Raw genomic sequence first — 20,745 nt, 5'->3', positions numbered from 1 at the left:
CCGGGATAAATATTCATCGCGAGGGGCGTGGAGAAAGATAGAGAAAGAAAGAGAAAGAAAGAGAGAGAGAGAGAGAGAGAGAGAGAGAGAGAGAGAGAAAGAAAGAGAGAGGCTACTGCCGGGCTTCATTCATGAGCTAGCTTCGACTCGTTATGGAGATGTAGTAGCGGATATGCCTTCGCGGAACGTCCGAAGGAGGAAGTCGCTCTTCTCTCTCTCTTCTGCAGCGGAGAAGCGAGAGATTTGGCTCGCGCGCACCCTTTTTCCCAGCCGCGCGAGCAATCAGCGCAGCCTTTTCTGAGTAATTCGCGCGCTTTCAGAGGCGAAAAATCGCGCCGTGATGTATGTACTGCCACGGCTACGCGAGAAGAGAGAGAGAAAAAACGTTATTAACGTCAAAATAAATACCGACGGAAAGTCGCTTCGAAGTATGTGCGAAAGAATGTGTACGCACTCGGTTGTCTATCACGTCGCTCCGGACTTTTTCTCTCCTCGAGAGAGGCGTCATAATCGCCCGTGTACACGCGGGGAGAGGCATCGTGTAGCCTATGGGTGAAAGTCCCAACAGTTGCAAAACGTCCGATGGACCGGTAATAATCGCTCTTCGAGGGTATATGTACACATAACACGCGCGCGCGCGCTTACGCACGAATAATTTTGCGTCGCGTGTATCATGGATGTGATTAAAAAAAATTATCTCTCATTATTACCGCTGCAGGTTCGAGAATAGATTTACGAGCCTTTGATGAGCTGGAGCGAGTACTGAACTTCCAAGGACTTTTATTTTAGGACCACAGCGCCGCGCGAACAAAGTAACATATTAATCCATAAAATTGAATTACAGCCGAACACAGCGACGCGCGTGTTATTATAAAAAGCGTCGCATGTATACACAGCGCTTCTTTCAGGCTTTTGAATAATTCCAAGCTGCGTGTGTGTGTTACATCTCGAGGGAATTTTTTGAAGGTATATCGCCTAGAAAAAGCTGCGCCTGCATGTTCGCCGCGCGGCTCGCGAGTAATGTGTCGCTGCAGCAGCACACAAAGGAATTATTTTATCGCCGGTAATAACCTGTCTGGACAAATATTCTCCCCTTTTAGTGCAGCAGAGCGATGAACCAGATTCCAGAAACACAGTTTTCTACAAGTTCGCGCTATTGCGCAGCATATAAAGCGAAAGAAACCGTTGCATCGCGGTCTCGAATGATTTACGCGGCAATTTTCATGGAAAAAACTATAGCTTATAAGCTATAGCTGCAACGTCGATGTTTATCTCGAATCAATCACCCTCTCGTAATTGTTTCAAAGCCGCCGCTCATTGTTTGTCTCGTTGCGATTCTCTCCGCTTGTACACACAAATCGGGGCCCTCGTTACTTTTTTCTTTAACGCGCGAGCTATTATACCCGTAATGGCGTTCGTTTAGTCGCGTCGATTGCCAAGATCACACAGCCGCTCGGCGACGGTATATTTACCCATATCGAGAGAGTATAAGAGAGAGAGATAATGGCCTCCGATGTGTCTGTTAATCCCCCTCTGCGAATCCTTCAGTGTGTATACACTGTTGACTCTCTCGCGCGAGAGAAAGAGTTACTTTGCAGCGCGCGCGCGGCTGCGCCTTTCCAAGGCCGGCTTTAATTCGATAATTCAGATGATTATCGCGCGCACGAGCTCCTCGGAAGGCATTGCCGAGCTATGAACCTTCTAAGGCTCGGGAATTGCCCCGTGTACTGATTTCATAATTTGACGTGGATACAGCGAGATAATGGGTGAGGCGTTATTATGTGATGTGCGAAGTTCTGATTTTTTTCTTCAACATATCGCAGTTTGTGATTGAATTTGAGTTTTTCCTCGAGGGCATAACTAGAGACTCTCTACAGGAGACTTGCATTATTAGACACGACAAGGTTGCCCAACAGCCTCCTCGATTCCTACGTTCACGAATTGAATGAGTCACTCCAAAGCATTTAAACGCTACGATTAAAAAAAAAATATTCTACAAAAAAATCAACTTTACGGCTTCCGCCATACGCAGCGCACAATCAAATGGTACGACAACCTAAAGTCGCTCTTATCCGCGGGCGTTATTGACAATACGTACAATCCGTTACACTCCCTGTACACACATACACAATACTCATTGTTACACGAAGCCGGTTTTTTCGCTTTCGGACACGCTATCAATCGCGCCTGGTATTACGAATCGGGCATAAATAATAAGACGGTCTCTCTCCCACGCGCATCTCGTACACGCACAAAAGTCACCGAGGAGCTGCGAGGCAAAACAAAGGGACGAGTTCGAGAGAACATCGCGTAGAGGTGGGGGCTTTTTGTCTCATTACGCGCGCTAAGAGGCGTGAAATTGAGATAAAAAGCCCGTGACCGTTAGGGCCTGCAGCAGCAGCTTCGTGGATGTTACGTTAAAGCGCGCGTGAAAAAAAGGCGCCGCTTGTGGTTTATGCGCCGTTTCTTTAATTATACGCGCGGCGAGGGCTTTCTTTTTAGCCACGAGAGGGAGACGTTCGTTATCGCGACAAAGAATCTGTGCATGCCTGAAGAAGGAGGAGAAAATTTTCTCGCTTTTTATGGCTTCCGCGAGATGAATTCGCGCGTGAAACGAATTTTAAAATTCATAAACGAGACATATCCGAGCTGCCTTCAGTCAGTCGATATAATTTCTCCTCTCGAGCGATCAGAAACTGAAAATCCTGTAATCAGCTCGTATCGTTAATAAGAGCCTTTTAGCTCGTAATGCAAGTACTTAACGAGCAGGTAGTGAGAGTCTAGCGTGTAATTCAGCGATGCGGTGTGCATACATCCAGTACTTGCGTGTGTAGAAGCAAGCATTATATATACTTATATACACACTTCATACAGACTCGACGCTCGAATTAATAAGCGAACAGCCAATTGAATTAAGCGATTAACCGGCTGAAGTGCGCCCGATATACACGAAGCCGAACGTGTTTGTGTACAGAGCCAGGCGAATATGTAGTGCGATCGAGCTTTTCTCGACTCACTTGCTCGCGCGACGCCGTCGTGTTGTATATGTGAAGAAATCGCTCGCGACTAACGAAGCGGATTGATACGTCGGACGGGCATATTATGTGCATAAAAATGAATCCTGTGTATATATAGGTATATACATGTACGGAACTATGGAATTCGGAATACGTGGAAATTCAAATGAAGCGCCGCGCTGCGTGTGATTATCGTTTCACTTACTCCACAGATTTTCGAGGGAAGAATTAAAGTTCACACACGGGAACAATGTCGGTTAATCAGCGCGAGCCGAGGCTTCGTCTCAAATTCAGCCGCGAAGAATTTGCTCGCGGGGACAAAAATTTCATCCAGGAATGTAAAAACAGACGCGAAGAGCTGTCCTGCAGCGAGAACCGATATGACGCGTATTAAGTGTATACCAACGTTCAATTTACATTCGATTCGTTTCACTTCTGTGCTGCGAATCAGCTGTGATCGATTTATACCGCGTGTAAATGTGGCGGCCGATCGAAAATCGATTATCAACTCAATGAGCGCAACTGCGAAGCTTATTAACGACGATAATAATTCATAAGTATACGTTCGTCGACCCATCCAGTCACACGTCATCACGTGGATTTAAGCCGACGAATCTCGATTTTCCGCGGCGAAAAGTTCAGTCTGCAGTTTCGCGAGGTCGCCTGATGGCCTCGATATGGACAAGAAGACAGTGTAACGTATATAACAGTTGGAAAATCCGACAGCCCCTGCAGCAGAAATCGCGCTGACGTGCGCCGATGTGCCAGGCTAAGTGGAAAAAGGAGACGTATACGTATATATAATACACACTCGAAAATCATCGCACGCGTTTACACGATGCGCGAGCGTCGGCGCTTTTGCCACGTCCGATTAGCCAACTGCACACAGTTATAGCGGTGTGTAAGATATATATATATATATGTATATATATATATACACACACACACACACACATATTTCCTTTATGCTCTTTGTTGCTTATGCTACATGGACAGACCTCGCATCAACGTTCTTATTAATAGATTTTTCACGCGCGTTTATTGGAGTATATAGGTATATAGGCATAACTGGTGGAGAAATTTTCTCTCTCTCCCGAGTTTCTTTATTCAGGCGCATGGGTTAATGCGCTCTCTCTCTCTCTCTCTCTCTCTCTCTCTCTCTCTCTCTCACGCGCGCGCTTTGTTTGTCGCGACTCTGCCTTTTATTTTAGTTCTCGCTCCAGTGGGATGATTAGACTGTGCAAACAAGCGAGGGTGCGCGCGCGCGCGAGCGCTTTTGATAATGAGAGAGAGAGAGAGAGAGAGAGAGAGAGAGAGAGAGAGAGAGAGAGATGAATTTTTCACTCGACGCACATGTGTTATATAGTCGAGATGATAAACGCTCCCTCTCTTTTACACTCACTGTATTACCCGCGCGGAATCGAATTGTTCACTTCCGAAACGCGAGTATACGCGAATGAAAATATTCACGGCGTATAAAAATAGCCGAGCGCACGAGTTTTGTGTAAGGCTGCGCGTATACGTATACTATAATGGTCGTCGCTGCCGGAGCGTCGCTTATCTATTCGCGACTACTTACAAGAAGGCGGCACACACAATAATTGTCACGTGAGAAGAGACGCACACGGCGCCTCGAGCGAAATTCCGGTTGCGCCGCGCGAAATTATGTACATCTCTCTCTCTCGCTCGCTTGCGAGGGAAAAATTATCTCAACGAGTACTTTTCCTCGGACGTATAATGATATGAGTGTGGGTATTACAGCGTTTCTCGCCGAAAAATTCACGCCGACGAGCGCCGGCCGCTCTCGCTCACAAGCGCGCGATTATTTTAAATGCTAATGCCGTATCGGCACGTCACGCCGCGCGCGTGTCGAGGCAGTGTGTATTAGCCGATATCGAAGGTTACGGAACACCCAGCGGTAAAGCGGATGGCGATGATAATGTGAATGAATGGATCATCCTCGGCTCGAGCTTTCCGGCAAATATTGACCGAGTGTGCAACGAGGAAATCTCATCGGCTGCATCCACGTGCTCCGCGAGTATAATACACTGCGCGAAATTCAATTCATACCGTGTCATCAACCTCTTCCGACGCGGTCTACGTATGCAACAGCCAAAAAAATCCTACCTGTCCAGGAACTATCTCCTCATCCCTCAACCAGACGAGGTCCACTAGGTGTCCACACAAAATATACGACTCGAATAAAAAAAAAAGTACGAACCAACCATAAAAAAAAACAACAAAAAAAAAAATTCACGCGCCGTCCTCCCCGATCGAGCGCGAGAGAGTGACTCCGCGCGGAGCAGTGCTTCGAGCCGGCGAGGAGGATCGGCAACTACTGATCGCGCGCTCGGCCGCGACTGACTGCCTAACTATACCAGCAGCAGCGGCGGCGGCGGTTGTTCGCTCGCTCGCTCGCACGCGGGGCCCCCGAGGGAGTGGCAAGGAGAGCGAGCAGTCGCCGCCGCGGACTCGGAGAAGAGACCCTCTACTCCACTACTCTATACACACGCGGAACAGAGCGAAGAAGAAGAAGAAGAGGAGGAGGAGGAGGAGGAAGGGGATATAGCGTAAGCAGCTACCGCCGCTCGAGCGAAATCGCGCGTACAATGCGCAGAGCGCCCGAGCGCCGGCGAATTGATTGATACGTGTGCCGCGTGAGTTTATTGGCCGCGGGTAGAAAAATCGAGAGTGGTCAAAGTGTACCGCATAAGCGGGGAAAGCTCTCTTTATTAAAATAGAGCGGCGCGCATCAATTTTTCACTATGCATATGCAGCTTTAATTGGCACGAGCGGCCGGTACCAATGCACCCGGTGATAAATGGCTGTGGTGCAGTTGTATTGTAAAAGAGATGACGAAAAAATAATAAAGCTCGCGAGCGAATTGAATAGCGCAGCGGTGGAGAGCGTCCATATACGGTGCAGAGACGCCGCGATATCGCGCGCGATGATATAGGCTTCGCCCTTGTATGTATGTAAGCATAACGACGATCTACACACACATGTATATATACGCGCTTTTTGTTTTTCCCTCTCTCGCTCTCTCTCTCTCCCTTATACGCGTCTCTTTCTCTCCTTCCTTTTCCTTCCTTTGTCCCTTTTCGATTTATCGCCCGGAGAGTGATCTCAGCGAGCGGAGAGGGCGAAGAGTGATTTGTTGCGAGTCTGCAGTGCTCTAGGATCATCCGAGCAGCTCACACTCGATATATATCGACTTTTGTTATATTCGAGTGAAACGCCGATTCGCGATGTATTATATGCGAAATTATTAATGTATGCCCGCGTGAAATAATCGAGTAACCGGCTCGCGGCGGATCGTAAATAACTTTTGTAAAATCGTTAATATTTATAAAAATACAATGTGCGCGGCGCGGGGAAAAAATAAAAGGAGTGAAAAACCCATGATACCGGTTCCCGTGCGTTTAAACGTGTATAGAGTGTGCAGTCGCGTGGAGATAAAATTTATCGGAAAAAATATACGCGCGAGCTTCGTTGTTATACGCGCGAGATTAACTTGATACAATATGCCGATTTTTTACGGCGGGAATGTATATAAATTCCTTGAGATAAACGAGTGTGTGTGTCTCTGCGGCAAAAAGGCGCTTATCGATCCGAATCTCCGTGTATAGCTGCGTAAACTCTGTGTACGCACTGCTGAGTGGAATGTCTATACGTATACGTCTATTAAGGCACTATTATTTATAACACTTTGAAACACTCGCGATTATTAATAAGAGAAGGAGATTTCGTTAAAAGCGCGATTCAATTAAGTGCGCGCGAAGCTCGCGCATTATCGCAGGCTATGCAAATGAGTAGTGCTATTTAAGAAACCTGCCCCGAGCATGTACAGTAACTAATTCAATCCGAGCAATTAGCGCCGGAATCGACAATACACTTCGATTTTCTCCTTTCCTCGTTCCATCCCAACAAACCGCCTCTCACTCTCTCGCTTATCGTCCTCTCGATTCCAGATAGACGCGGGAAGCGCCGAGAATGGCGACGAAAAAGCTCGTGGCCTTAAATCAAGCATATTTATACGCCCGTAAAAAGGAGGCGCGAAAGCCGCGCGCGTGTACAAACGCTATGCAGAGCGAGAAGAAGAAGATTTCGCGCGCGGCCGGTCATCATCAGTCACACTCGCAACGATATATTCCCAAGCTGCTATGCTGCAGAGAGAAGGAGTAGCTCATCCTCACACGCGCGGCAAGATTTACACGTCGCGTCGTCGCACGCGAGAGCTGGGCAGTAGCAAAAAGCCGAAAGAATAATAATTGCCGTGGTTTTCTCAGGGGTCGCGTATTATGTTTTTCACGCGGAAAAGGCTCGAGTAGGAGCTAGCTATACTGCAGTTGTGTAAAGTATACTCGCGCGTGTAGTGGGCATCATACAGAGGCTATTTTGCAAACAGTGGGATATTCTGAGAGTTCATTAGCATGGGAGCGAGAGAGGATAGGCAGACACACGAGGTGAAAATTGATTGCCGCCTCGCCAATGCCAAAGCGGCGATTTAAAATCTGAAAAATCGGAAGGGGCATAAAGTAGCACGCGCGCCGCATGCGTATTGCGCGCGCCGGCGACCTTCTTCGCTCTTTTTTTCGCGCCTCTATGTATAGACTCTTAGCCGAGAGCTTTTCGATATACTGTACCTTATATACACTTCTGGGATTAATGGGAGCGTTTTGCGCGGGAAGTTTAAAAATAGCGAACGCGAGGCGAAGATTAGCTAATTGATTTTCACTGCTCCCCTCGCGCGCCGGAGAATTTCTGCGTGTGTGTAAGCTACATACACCGGATTACCTTGATGTTCCTCGTGCGCGCGTGTACTTCACCAAAGTGGCTTTTGATTAAAGAAGCTCAAGTATTTCTCGTATACGCGTTCTACACTTCTGCGCGTCTCTTTTTGTCCGCAGCCGCGGCGGCAGAAGCAATATCTAATATCTTAGTAGAGAAAGGAGGAGAGCCGATCCCGCGCACTTTACTACTTACACTCTTGAAATTGCGCGTCTCGTGTGCGTAGGTGACGGAAATGGATTCTTCACAAAGAAGGTCCGGTCGAATGCATCGCGTCTGTCTCTCTCTATCTCTAGGCTCGTTTGTCTTTCTTCTCTCAAGAGGCTATTCTTCCACAAACACTTTGCAGCTCGGGCTGATTGGGCTTGATTTACGCTCGTAACTCCGCGCGCGAGCCTGATATACATGAAAATTTCGAGGTCGAAATTTCCGCGCCAATTAAAAGGCCAGTGGACAAATGGAGGTTTACGGCGCATAAAACGTTTGTTATGCGCAAATTCGAGAAGATTGCGCCATCGCGCGAGAAGATGATGGAAAACATCAAAAAGTTTACGTTATTATAATATCCTGTATTAGAGCCTGTGTACCAGCCATTATTCAGGTGAAAATTTGAATACAATTGGGCGGTCTCGAGAGAGCTTTCCTTTATTTCGTACTATACTACACATCAATACATATTATTAAAATCTCGTTTCATTGTTGCACGGACGTTTTTTTATTTTTCAAGTCACCGGTGGAATAGGAGAATCGCACAATAGAATGAGCCGTCGCGCTGACGTCACAATAGCTCTTTAAAGCCGGCTCCCGTAAAACTTTACACCTGCGATTCAGCCTGGCAATTAACGCTTATACCTTCGCACACGCGGGTTATACACATATAAATCGCCTCGTCATCTCGCGAAAACCGAAAGTACACGACTCGACCTGCCCACGCGCGCATCCAACACTCCCCGAACCGCTGCATATAAATATCACTTTCCCGATAAATCCCATTATCGCTAGCTCTCGACGGGAATGCAACGAACGAACGGACGTCTCTATACACGGCACACAGATAGTCCGCGGAATGAGCTGCATCGCTCGCAGCGAGAGTCATACACCTCTTGCTTGCTTGAGCGCACTTACATTCGCATTACATTCATCGCGCGCCGGTGTATATCCCTTTACTGCACAGGACGAGCCCCTGCTGCTACATAGGAGTATAGGTATGGATCCGAGAGAGGAGCCGCAAAGGAAAAATAATAACGAGTATATACGAGTTCAATGCGCGCGCTTGCATTGTTAAGCGATTGCATCGCCGTTGATCTCTGCAGGACGGACGCTGTGCGGCGATGTATACTGCACAACAGGTTATTCCTTTGGCGCAATTCTAATATTTACATAGTATCGGGGAGAGCCTGTGCCGTACGGTTCATTAAGTCAACGCGTAATAATATGAAGCTCATGAATAAATCCAGGAAATTGTCTCTCTTATGGCTGGCTTGCGGAGTGCGTGCTTTATGATATGTGTCCTGAGAGTAGCCGTGTGTTTATGCGTGTTATAAATGTGGTAAATTTTCATTATTATGTCACGAGAGCTGGGTTATTAAGTCAGTCGGCTGTGAGCGTAATATGCACGGGGATAGTCTAGTGTGCTTACATAGACGATGTTATCGGGTTTCACGTTGTAATCGACCGGAAGCCGTGTATTTGTAATAATTTTTTTTTATTTTAATCTCTGCAGTTTTACGATTGCGCTAATTCCTTACAAGTTTGCTCGTCGCGCAAGCACTCTCCGCGAAAGCTGAAAAATTCAGGGCTTCCTCGTAAATTTGCGGAATAATTTTATGACTTGTTAAAAAATGTCTGACGCGCAAAATCCGACCCGATTCTCAGAGATAAAAATTCGAGCGCGCGTAATAAAAGTCGCGCGCGTTTCTGGAGCTACCACACTTTACACTTCTCGAGCGTTCAATCAAGGGAGTTAATTTTTATCTTTGCATACATCGCGAGACAATGTATTAAGAAAGTTAAACCGTAATTTTTTCTCTCGAATAAGCAGCGAATCTAACTTCAACAAACATTTTTTTTCTCGTTACACAACGCGGTGTGTCGAATCATCAAACGCGGCAAGCTCTCCCCTTCGTCTCGCTTGACTTCACTCTCGTCAGGCTTAACGAGTCCGAAATTGACACGCGACTTCGATTTAAAAAGTAAAGCGATTCTCGGAAGTGCGTATACCGCCCGAAATCCTCTTGAGGCCGCGCAACAAGTGAGCGAATCGGCGAGCACTGGTGTATATACAATAATTTTTGGCAGCCATCGTCGTGCACACTCGCGGATTATTTTCGACCGAGAGGCTTTTCTGAAGCCCGATTAAATCCTCGGGGGTGTGTTTTATTTTCGCTGCTGTACCAAAAGGACATCCGGTGATCTCGCAAGGCTATATAAAACTTCTCAATGTAGATCGAAAAACTGCACGCTTCTCCGAACACACTTGGCAATATACTTGCAGCTCGAAGAAGGGGCAGATAATGGCGAGAAGAGCATCGTCGACTTACACAATCGTAAGGCACAATCGATTGGCCAATTTGCAAGTCAAAAGGCAACTTTCCCTGAAAATGATCCAGCACGAGAGAATAGCAGCAGCTTACGTAATGAAGATATGATTTACAAGCGTGTCCTATACCGTGCGTCTTGTGTCCCTTTAAAGCTCTCCCTCACTCGCTCATATCAGCCATTAAATAACTCTCGCGTACGGGCGCTCAAAAATTTAAATGAGCCGCCGCACAGGAGGAGGACGAGGGGAGAAGAAAAAAAATCGCCGCGAGGATCGGATGCTCTTCCCAGGCGCATATTTTCGCAGCGCAGCGCGAAAGTCCCGTTGGCAACGAGAGAGAGAGAGAGAGAGAGAGAGAGAGAGAGAGAGAGAGAGAGAGAGAGAGAGAGAGAGAGAGAGAGAGAGAGAGAGAGAGAGAGAGAGAGAGAGAGAGAGAGAGAGAGAGAGAGAGAGAGAGAGAGAGAGAGAGAGAGAGAGAGAGAGAGAGAGAGAGAGAGAGAGAGAGGAGAGAGAGAGAGAGAGAGAGAGAGAGAGAGAGAGAGAGAGAGAGAGAGAGAGAGAGAGAGAGAGAAGAGAGAGAGAGAGAGAGAGAGAGAGAGAGAGAGAGAGAGAGAGAGAGAGAGAGAGAGAGAGAGAGAGAGAGAGAGAGAGAGAGAGAGAGAGAGAGAGAGAGAGAGAGAGAGAGAGAGAGAGAGAGAGAGAGAGAGAGAGAGAGCCGAGAATTGCGGCGGCGGCCAGTATATCTCATCGAAGACATCGCTACCGCTTTTTTTCGGGGGGCGCTTAAACGTTTTAATAGAGGCCTCGTCCGCGCTTCCACGTACACTTGATACGCCGCGCCTCTGCGCGAGTCTCTGCGAGTTTGATGCCCTTTTTCGAGCCGGCAATTTTTCCTTCGTCGAACGCAACGCTTCAATTATAATATGCGCACACGTGCCGAGCTTTTACGCGTTTTCTCGGTGTATACCCGCGAGGGAGACCGAGACCACAACCCTGCGCACGTCCGAACGCGTCGTCCTCACCCACTAAATCCGCGTTGTATACATAAATATATAATAATCCACAGAGGAGAGAGAGAGAGAGAGAGAGTACATCGTCCGAGTAGGAGGACACGCGCGTACGTACATACATAACACGGCTTGTGTACGCGTGTGTATACAGTGTATATCTTCAGCTCTCTGCGCGATGGTGAGGAGCAGCCAGAGCCGAGAGGAGAAAGAAAGGGAGAAGAGGAGGCGCAGAGAATGCTCCCGGCTATCCCAGTCATTAACCCCGAAAGACAGAGGAGGAGAAGAAGAAGAAGAAGAGCTGGAGGCTTTCGTCACGCCCGGCATACCTGCGCAGGACATTGCACGCGACGACGACGCGCAAACGCAGAGAGTTTAGCTCTCGCGATTTTACTATACACCTCCGTCGTTGCTGCTTCTGCAGTAGTTTTTTCAATTGCGCTCAGACGCTTTACGGGACTTTAATGGCACAGTCAAGGTCGCCGAGGAGACGATGCGCACAAAGGTATGCGCGCGCGCGCGCGCGGGAGAGGGTTAAAAGGAGTCGATATACATGCATGCAGCTAACGCTCTTATTCTCAATGGACGCGCTAAGTGCCCGATGCGCGCGTCCTCGTCGAGAACGCAAGATTTTTCCCTGTTTCTATAGAGACGTATAAAAACGCGTGTGTGGTTCTTTTTCACTTATCTTCTTTGTGTGCAGAGTTCCTCTCTGGCACAGCTTTTGCTTTTCTCAGGCAAATTTCGAGCTCGAAAGTGAAACTCAAGCGAACAGTCGTGTTCCGCACACCGCGAGATTTTTTATCGACGAGCTTCGTCGGACACTACACGCGTTCGTCTAGAATTTCATGCGATTTTCTCCGGAATTCTGGCAGAGCTGATGTTTGTTTCACGCGAGGGAAGAAAAGTATATATCTCCGCGGCGACGTATCGTAATTATTCCGCATTCGGGTCATCTCGGCTTTCGAAAGAAACACAATATTTCAGAAAAAAGCGCCTGCATTGTTCGCCACTGCCGTCTCCCTATATTCGGACCGCGAGAGAGCTGAGGTTAATGAAACGAAACCCGTTGTTGTGCGGCTCTCTCTCTCTCTCTCTCTCTCTCTCTCTCTCTCTCTCTCTCCGAATTTATGGCTCGCCTACTTGTGCGGTAGTCGTCCTTATAACGTTGTATTATAATACGAATCGATCGGATTTCGGGATACGTACGCGGATAAAATATGAATCCGGGGACCTCCTCAAAGTCGCCGATTCCCTTTTATATGCGTAATAAAAACACCTCCAATCCGATTAATTTTTTTTCTCCAAAGCAGGCACGAGTGTAATACTACCTCTTGGAAAGAGATGATGGTCGCTTTGTATCTCCTGCGCGGTGATGTGTGTTTGTACACCTACGTCTGTGTTTCACAACGATATTTATATGCGGCGGCGCAGTAGGCCGACAAGTGAAATAAATTAGTGTGAAATTTCTTTATATCCCGACGCATCGCGAGCGAGATGTGAAAATTTCACGTGTAGGAAACGATAAATCTTACTTTCTGAAAATTCCAATTAAATCCATTTGCACGCATCGCTCTTGCTCGAACTCGTTCATTTTTTACTCGACGCATTGCTGCTGCTTCTTTTATTCAATTCTAGATCCCGTAATTAATGTCGTTCACTCCAAGGCCTTGCCGGCAGCTCTTTCTCTTTCTCCAACTTTTATGCTAATTTACTCACGCATATACGCACAAAGCTGCGCGTTGAATGACTCGGAACGTGTACCTTTTTTCTTATACAACGACGATCGAGCCGAGAACGTGAATGAAAGTTACAGAATTATTGCTCAAGCTTTGTCTCTCTAGCTTACGGCCTTTTTTTTATCTCTCGAGATGTTGCTGCATATATGAAAACGGAAGCGAGCAAATGGATTTTACGACAAATGAGTAATGAACTTAATAGCCGTTAGATGTTCGCGTGAATGATTTTGATAAAGCATTTACACATCCCGTAATGGCTCTTCGCGGCTGAGAATTCCGTAACTTCGATTCGCGTGTATATACGGCGCTGGCTCATTAAGAACAATAAAGAATCGCCTTGTTCGACGGCTACATGGGAGACCGGCCACCGAAAAATGACGAATCGCTCCCTCTCGCACACGCGGTATAATTTTTATGGGCTATCAACGTCGACCGAAATATTCAGGCGCTGCGCGCGATGGGAATATCGGGCCTTTTTTATGTTCATTCATCTTTTTCGCTGTCTGTATGGAGATATATTATAGAGTAAGTAACTATTATAGAGCGAACGATGTCAAGCGAGTAACAATGAGGGCTTGATTGAAATTAATCAAATGGCTTTATTTTCATGGCGCGCGCTTCGTTTGTGAAGAGAGCGATAAATTATCTATGTTTTGCCGGAATAAATATGTATAATGTCGTCGATGATTCGTAACGGTAAATACATACTGTAATTTTTAATTTTCTCACGGCGATAACGGACGTATAAACACGAGTTTTAAGATTCGTCGTAAATGTTTACTTTTTAGGGAATCAGTTGCGGTGCTGAGTGCAAAAGGCAGCGGTTTTATAATCCCCCGATGTGCGTTGATTGAATTAAAAACGGTACGGAGTATCCGATTTCGCGTATAATGAAAAAGTTGTAAAGAGCATGTTTACACACTGCGCCGGTTAAAAACAAACTCGATTATATTTATTCAACGGGGACAATAAAAACGTTCAGGGATTATCCTCGTGAAATTACGCATCAGCTGGCATTATACCGTCGGGTCAATTGGCTAACTGTGTATTTTTCGAATTCGTTACCGTATTCCCGCGCAAATCGATACACTCCTCGAACAAACATACTCTGCGCTACAATACCCAAAGCCGAAGTTATGGAAACATTCGCGCGCACTGTTCGCTGAGTTGTACCGCAACGTTTATGCTCCGATTAAACTGTACCTTCGCACAATGCACACAGAGTGTATCATCGCGATAAACAAAAAGGAAAGCTGCGGAAACGACCGATTAATCGATGTAATCTAATAAATACCTCGACTGTATACCTATGTCCACTCGCGGATTCATCGTGTGTATATATATATATATATATATATATATATATATATATATATATATATATATAACTGCTCTTTAATTTAGCAATCAGCTCGAGCGCTACGATTTATAAAGCCGACGCCCGGCGCAAGTATGCGCGAAAAAAATGAGCCTCCGCGAGGAGATGTCCGACGCGATGAAAAAAGAGCCGAAGCGCTGCAGAGCGAGAAATTCCTTCGTGGGAATCGCCCCCGCAATGAGGTCTTCGACACAGTGTCCTCCTGATGCATCGGACGCGCATAAGTATACTATACACTCTATTATAAGCGCTCGAGACGAGATGATCGAAGGGCAAACAGGTTTCAGCGGCGGCAGTTTTTCGGTAAGAGCTTCCGTCATCAGTCATCCGTCCGCTTCCTCTTTTTCGCCTCGTCTATATAGGCTGCAGCGCTGTTGCAATTACCCGCCGCTGGAAAACTGGTTGCCGCGAAAGAGGAGCCGACTCTCTCTCTCTCTCTCTCTCACTCGAGTGTATACCTATTTTCCCCGAAGCGGCGACGTGTACATTATACGTATACGTATATACATATACAGCTTCGTGAGATTATGTCGGTTTCGAATGGACACTTTTTCACCGAGTTGCGTATATTACGGACGACAGCGCGCGTTTTGCTTCGCGGAAAGGTTTATACTTGCGGCGAATGACGCGCTGATGAGTTGGTAATCGTTTACAGCGAAGTGTGCGCGTGATATGCGCCGGCTGAATTATTATGTGAATATATATGTTAAACGAAAAGCGAAAAATTTATCATGTACACTTGCATTGTAAAATAGCGGAACACGTCCGCACGTTAAGCCCGAAGCACACACACACACCTCTCTATCGTCGTCGTCGTGCGGCGCACTTATCGCCAGCCGTAATTTTATGGACTATTTGCATTTCATCGGCGCGGGGCGGCGCGCAGAGGAAGAGCCGATATCGCGAGTCACGCAGTGGGTCTCTTATTCGTTGATTGGCCAATTGGATATTTGCATATCGAGAGAAAGATTTTTCAATCCTGCAGTGAGCGACTCTACATAACCACATAGCTTTTGTTTCTGTGCAGCGTAGCGACTATGCAAAGCCATACCCTATACTGCAACCTATGGTGTGTTTCTGAGAGTTATTACGCATTTACCTAATTATGTGATGAAAGCATTACGTGAGCGGACGTTTTTAGAAAGACACGAGTTTCTTAGCTCTGCAGTTATTATATCTGATTGATCGAAGTGAAATTCAATTGCATCGATCTGCAAATTGCTTAAGTATACAGATGATTGATAACGCTAGTTAATAACCGTATGGATTTTAATTGAAATTATTATTCATTACTACATACGTACTCTCGCATACTCGCGGGGGCTATTTATAGTCCTCATGATATATCATCATGTTAAGGGTTAAATTGATAAAGAGTAATTAATTGTTCAGCTGGCTGCGCTATATACAGACGACGATACATAAACATGATCAACTGATACTTCGGCTATGTATTCCTCGTGTAAAATGATTTCTATCGGAGGAGTTATACATATTTTCAGCAACGGAGACAAATTAATACTAGTCCACATAAAACCGACACTGATGGACGTTAATTTAAAATTCTTCTTTTTTTTCAAACTCCTCTCGAACAATATTTTGATCCGAATCGGTTACACGGCGTATCGAGAGATAATCTCGAAATTATTCGTCTCATCAATCACGGCGTAACCGAATACACATACTCACGCATATCCCCCATAAGTATTGCACGACCGCGAAGTGTGTACGCGAAGCAGGTGGCATATCGAATACAGAATCGTAAACTGCAACCAGAGCCGAATAATGTAATCCAATTAAATTTTCTCTCGAGAGCGCGCGGAACACGATTATAAAGTACACACACACACACACACACACGCGCGCGCGCGCGCGCGAGAAGCGCAAAAAAAAGTTATACTCGTGTGCCAAGTCTCAAATCAAACGAGCCGTTGATACTCGCCGCCGCCGCCGCCGCAAGGAGGTTGTTTGCCGGCCGACACGACTGTCGAGTTGGATCTGGATTTTCACGAGAGCAGAGAGCAGGTCGATCGTTATCTCCAGTCAAAACGGATGATTGCTCGAGTTAAAGGAACAACTTTTGATCTCGACGAGTATAAACGAACACTCGCCGCTATGAAGAAAATAATTCCTTGAATTTAATTATGCGCTCTCGGTTATCTTAGAGATGACTTTTATAAGGTGAACGCGGCAATTAATTTTCGGATCATGGGATGTAATGAAGAATAGCTGGCTGTGTTCTCGTCGTGGTGTGCCGTTGCGATTTTTGAATATTTTATGTAGATGGGTGCTACGATTACATTGAGCAATTTTTTTTTTCTGCCATGTGATTGATGTTGCATACAAGTGCTGAATATGAATTGACTGATGTTCATTATTTCAATGGGTAATTAATTTTCCCAGAGCTTTTTATTGCATAAACCGTTTCACATTGATGTTCGAAACATCTAACGAGTCGTTTCACATAATATCTATACTTGAGATATTTTACTTGCTTGCATTGCATGACTTTTTACCACAGTAATATAACCTCTAAACATGCTACGATCTATTGTCGAAAAAAAAAGTGTCTCAGTTGTTTACTTCCCTTTGTCTAATTTCAATAGTGGAGAAATAAATAACATCGTGTATACAATTAGCACTAACCTCTCAGAAACTGCATTTTCTTTCTCGGAATGTCCATTCTCGTCCGACCCTTTTCTCCGGCCAAACTAAGACGTTGGGCAGTTTGTAAAATTGATGTCAGCATACGACTGTACGATCGCTTTATCTTACTGTACTGCACACTTTATTAACAAACAAAAAAGCGAAACTGACCGTCGTCTCGTCCTGTCGGTGATGTTTTAGTAGAACACAAAGCCGTTGCCGCAAACGCGTTTTTGTGTGAAATAAACAGAATTCGCGCCACCGAAAGCGTTTGACGGGCATAAATGCAACTACTTTTTAGCGTGAGCGACGAAAAAAAAATTATAAGATAGGTATAAAATATTAGCGACCAAATCACCGAACTTCTGCTAAAAATTCATGCCTAAATTTTTATTACTGATTGCATTATGTATATATGCATGTATACATAAAAATAATGCGTATGAAAATATATACCTAGATTACTTTTTTGGAAACAAAATTTGCAATATAAGTATTTTCTCTACACATTTATATTTCATAAATTTGAAATAAAATAATTTAAATATCACGCAGTAAGTATTGTTGGAAACCAAGTTTACTTGGATCGATATTGTGGGCGTCTATAATATCGACTGATGATAATCTCTGAAGTGTATATTACTATACAGAAATACAGTTTAAATTATATTGATGTAAAGGTATAAAAATAATGACAAATCCACGAAGAATGTGACTAAATTAAAGATATTTTTATTAATTTATTACGTGTTTAACGTAATAATTCAATGCCTCTGTTCTATAAAGGCCTGACCGATAGTGACTTGTACGAAATCAAAAACCAAAATTATTTATGGAACAATAATTTAATGTTTTACAGTAAATATTCAGTATATAAACAGAAGATTCTTCAACATGACTCCAATTGTACTATGAACATTTTGCTTCAAGATTGAATTATTCATCATCCTTTTGTTCTTGTGTCCATTGGCCGAATTTGCTTGACAGATAAAATGGGCATAACAAGGGAATGCTACCCAAGAAAATTCCGTGAATTACCTTTTCCTGTAACAGATAGAAGCTCGAATTAGTTATATAAAAATTGAAAGCAATTATTTACAAACAAAAATAAAAGGGAACAAAAAATCAAAAAATAAATTTGCAATGTTGTATAGTTGTGATTCTTTCACTGCGTGTGAAATGCTTCTGGCAAAATTTACGAATGAATGTAGAAGTCAAACTAAAACAGGTTAATGATTATTTACTGCTGTAAATAATAATATCAATTATGATGGTCAAACAAAAAATAATATAGAACGCATGTGGTAAAATAATAAAATGGGAAAGGTTTATCAAGCTGTTAAAAATTTCATTGCTAAGGTTATTAAATATATTTTATGTTTGATGGACTATAAGTTGGGTCACCTGAAATTAAAAGGTTACATTATTATTCTCATGTTTTTCTAAATTAATGAACTAATTTCATATCCATAACAATCTTGTCAAATTGATTTTTGTCATGAATTTAATAAGGGTAACACTTCTGTGTGATATTCAGATTGTACTGTTTCAGTTAGGATTTCAAAAAGTGCAATTTTCAACCATATTTTGCAAATTGTACTTACAGGAAAGCTTACACGTACACGAGGTTTACTGGCTATTTGTGTGAGAGTTTTGATATCAATATGTTTTAAGAGAACACGATTGTTCATTTTTAAAATGTTCATTCCTTTACCAGAAATCATTTTTAAATAAATATCTGGTTTAAGAAGCAAACTAAACTTTTATGTAACAAGATATATCTATTCAATTTAGCACTGAGGTAACGCAATGAAAGGAGTTGCATCAAATTGGACGTAGTGAAATGATAGCAAAATCCCTTATCTCTTATCATTGGCAGCAAAATGTACAGATAGTACGTGTCAGATATGGATAAGATTTGCACCTCTGCAGAATTACTCAGTTTTGCAAATGCGTGAAACATAAAGAGTTGTCAGTGTGAAGTTTCAAATAAATGGTCAAGACTTTCAAAGATATGGTAAGAAAGTATAATGTTATGTTCGAATGATGAAGTTACTAGCTTTGAAGTCAATGATGTGTAATTTACAGACAGATTATTTATTTAATTTTTCTTTAAATCTCATAACAAAATAAAACTTTTAGTGCAGTATGAATTTTAGAAGCCTTTTAAGGCTACAAAACAAAAATAGATGCCTTGCACATTAAATTAAAGTTCCTCTTATCTAATAATCTACAGATTCAAAAAGATTTTATATTATTGTATACTAAATATTATTGCAAAGTCTATTCTCCTCTAGACAAACGCCAGCCATTAAGATTTTTTGCGCACCATACAGGGATAGTGAATGTTACCACAGTTATATAGATTCCATGTGCGCATTTTTCCTGTTGAAAATAAATTTAATCTGAATATTTTGTAGGAAAGATTGTGTTGAATAAAATAACAATTTTCTCTTTAATAACTAATTTTTATTCTGATACTTTTTTATCAAATCTATTCTACTGTCAGTTAATGAATCTTAGATAAAAGCTTATTAAGGAAGCTGTGAGCTATGATAAATTTACGAGCTACACTGATTAAACAATTTTTTAGTAATGTTGAAAATCTACTTCAAAGAAACAAAGATAAACAAATAAAAAGTTTACATTATAAAGCAACAGTTTTCTAAAACTAAAAAAATAAATAATTTTGCTTGAAGAGAGACATAACCTAACTTTTTGCAACACTATACCGGAGCTCTGTGTAGTTACTTAAACATTACTCTATATTCGTAATAAACTAAGCGATAGTTCGCGATTTCTTTGATGACCAAGAGAATTTTTTATTAAAAATCGACGTAAATTGTCTCGATTACGTAAGACTCGAAAACCCTAAGCAAAATAAGACGTAAAATGAAATAGAAATCCTTACCGCGAAAGAAACTCGCACTCTTGGCTTGGAAACGATGTTGTAATTTCGAGTTTGCTGAGCCGTTGCGCTCGCAATCCTCGGAGCTACGGTCCTGCTCAGAGCGAACATTTTCGAGCTTTGAATAATACTTTGGATCTTGTCAAACTGTCGAAAAACGATGATACTCTTATGGATCTCGAGCAGACTGCGCAGAGCCTCGGAAAAAAGATGATGTTGCTGGGCACCACCGGAGGAACATGCGAATACGCGAGTCAATATGATGATCAAGTCTATTTACGGAAAACCATGGCTACTCCGTGAAAACTGATTGATTTGTAGAGATTTTTTGATTTAGAATCTTACTGAAATCGTACATTTCATTAACTAATGCGTTTAGCGCTGGAATAACTTTGAATTGGAAGAGAAAGTAAAGTCAATTTGGCTTACGTAGTCGTTGCAAGTGTTTACCTCTATTTTTTGAATGGCCATCAAATATTGACTGGTAATAAGCATTTAATACAATGCCCGTGTCATTAAAATCATGCCTGCGTATTAAATAACAACTGGGCGATTAATTAAATATCGATTTACGCAAAAAACGTTTTATATTATTGAGAAAATCTTTGAATATATTTATATTCAACGTAGTTTACTGTTTCTCAATGTTAAATGTCAGATAATATATTATTCGTAAGAGCAGTAATGATAAATATACGTTTCTTCATTTTAACCAATTGA

General features: G+C 43.5%; 1 protein-coding gene across 3 annotated transcripts in view; it reads right to left on the bottom strand.

Moving 5' to 3' along the window:
• Positions 1–17,358, bottom strand: part of LOC100120681 (A disintegrin and metalloproteinase with thrombospondin motifs 9) — a 48,155-nt gene extending 30,797 nt beyond the window's left edge. For 2 of the 3 annotated variants that reach the window (XR_004345014.1, XM_008210847.4), the window contains exon 1: positions 17,118–17,358. The gene's annotated coding sequence lies outside the window, so the exon portion shown is untranslated. Of the gene's footprint in view, positions 1–5,144; positions 5,456–17,117 lie in introns of those variants that run through there. The other variant, XM_008210846.4, reaches the window with a different exon arrangement.
• Between the last annotated feature and the right edge of the window lie 3,387 nt (positions 17,359–20,745).

The sequence above is a fragment of the Nasonia vitripennis genome, chromosome 5, assembly GCF_009193385.2.
Source record: "Nasonia vitripennis strain AsymCx chromosome 5, Nvit_psr_1.1, whole genome shotgun sequence".
Taxonomy (NCBI): Eukaryota; Metazoa; Arthropoda; class Insecta; order Hymenoptera; family Pteromalidae; genus Nasonia; species Nasonia vitripennis.
The sequence above is the reverse complement of the archived record's forward strand: the minus strand, read 5'-3'. Positions and strand labels throughout refer to the sequence as shown.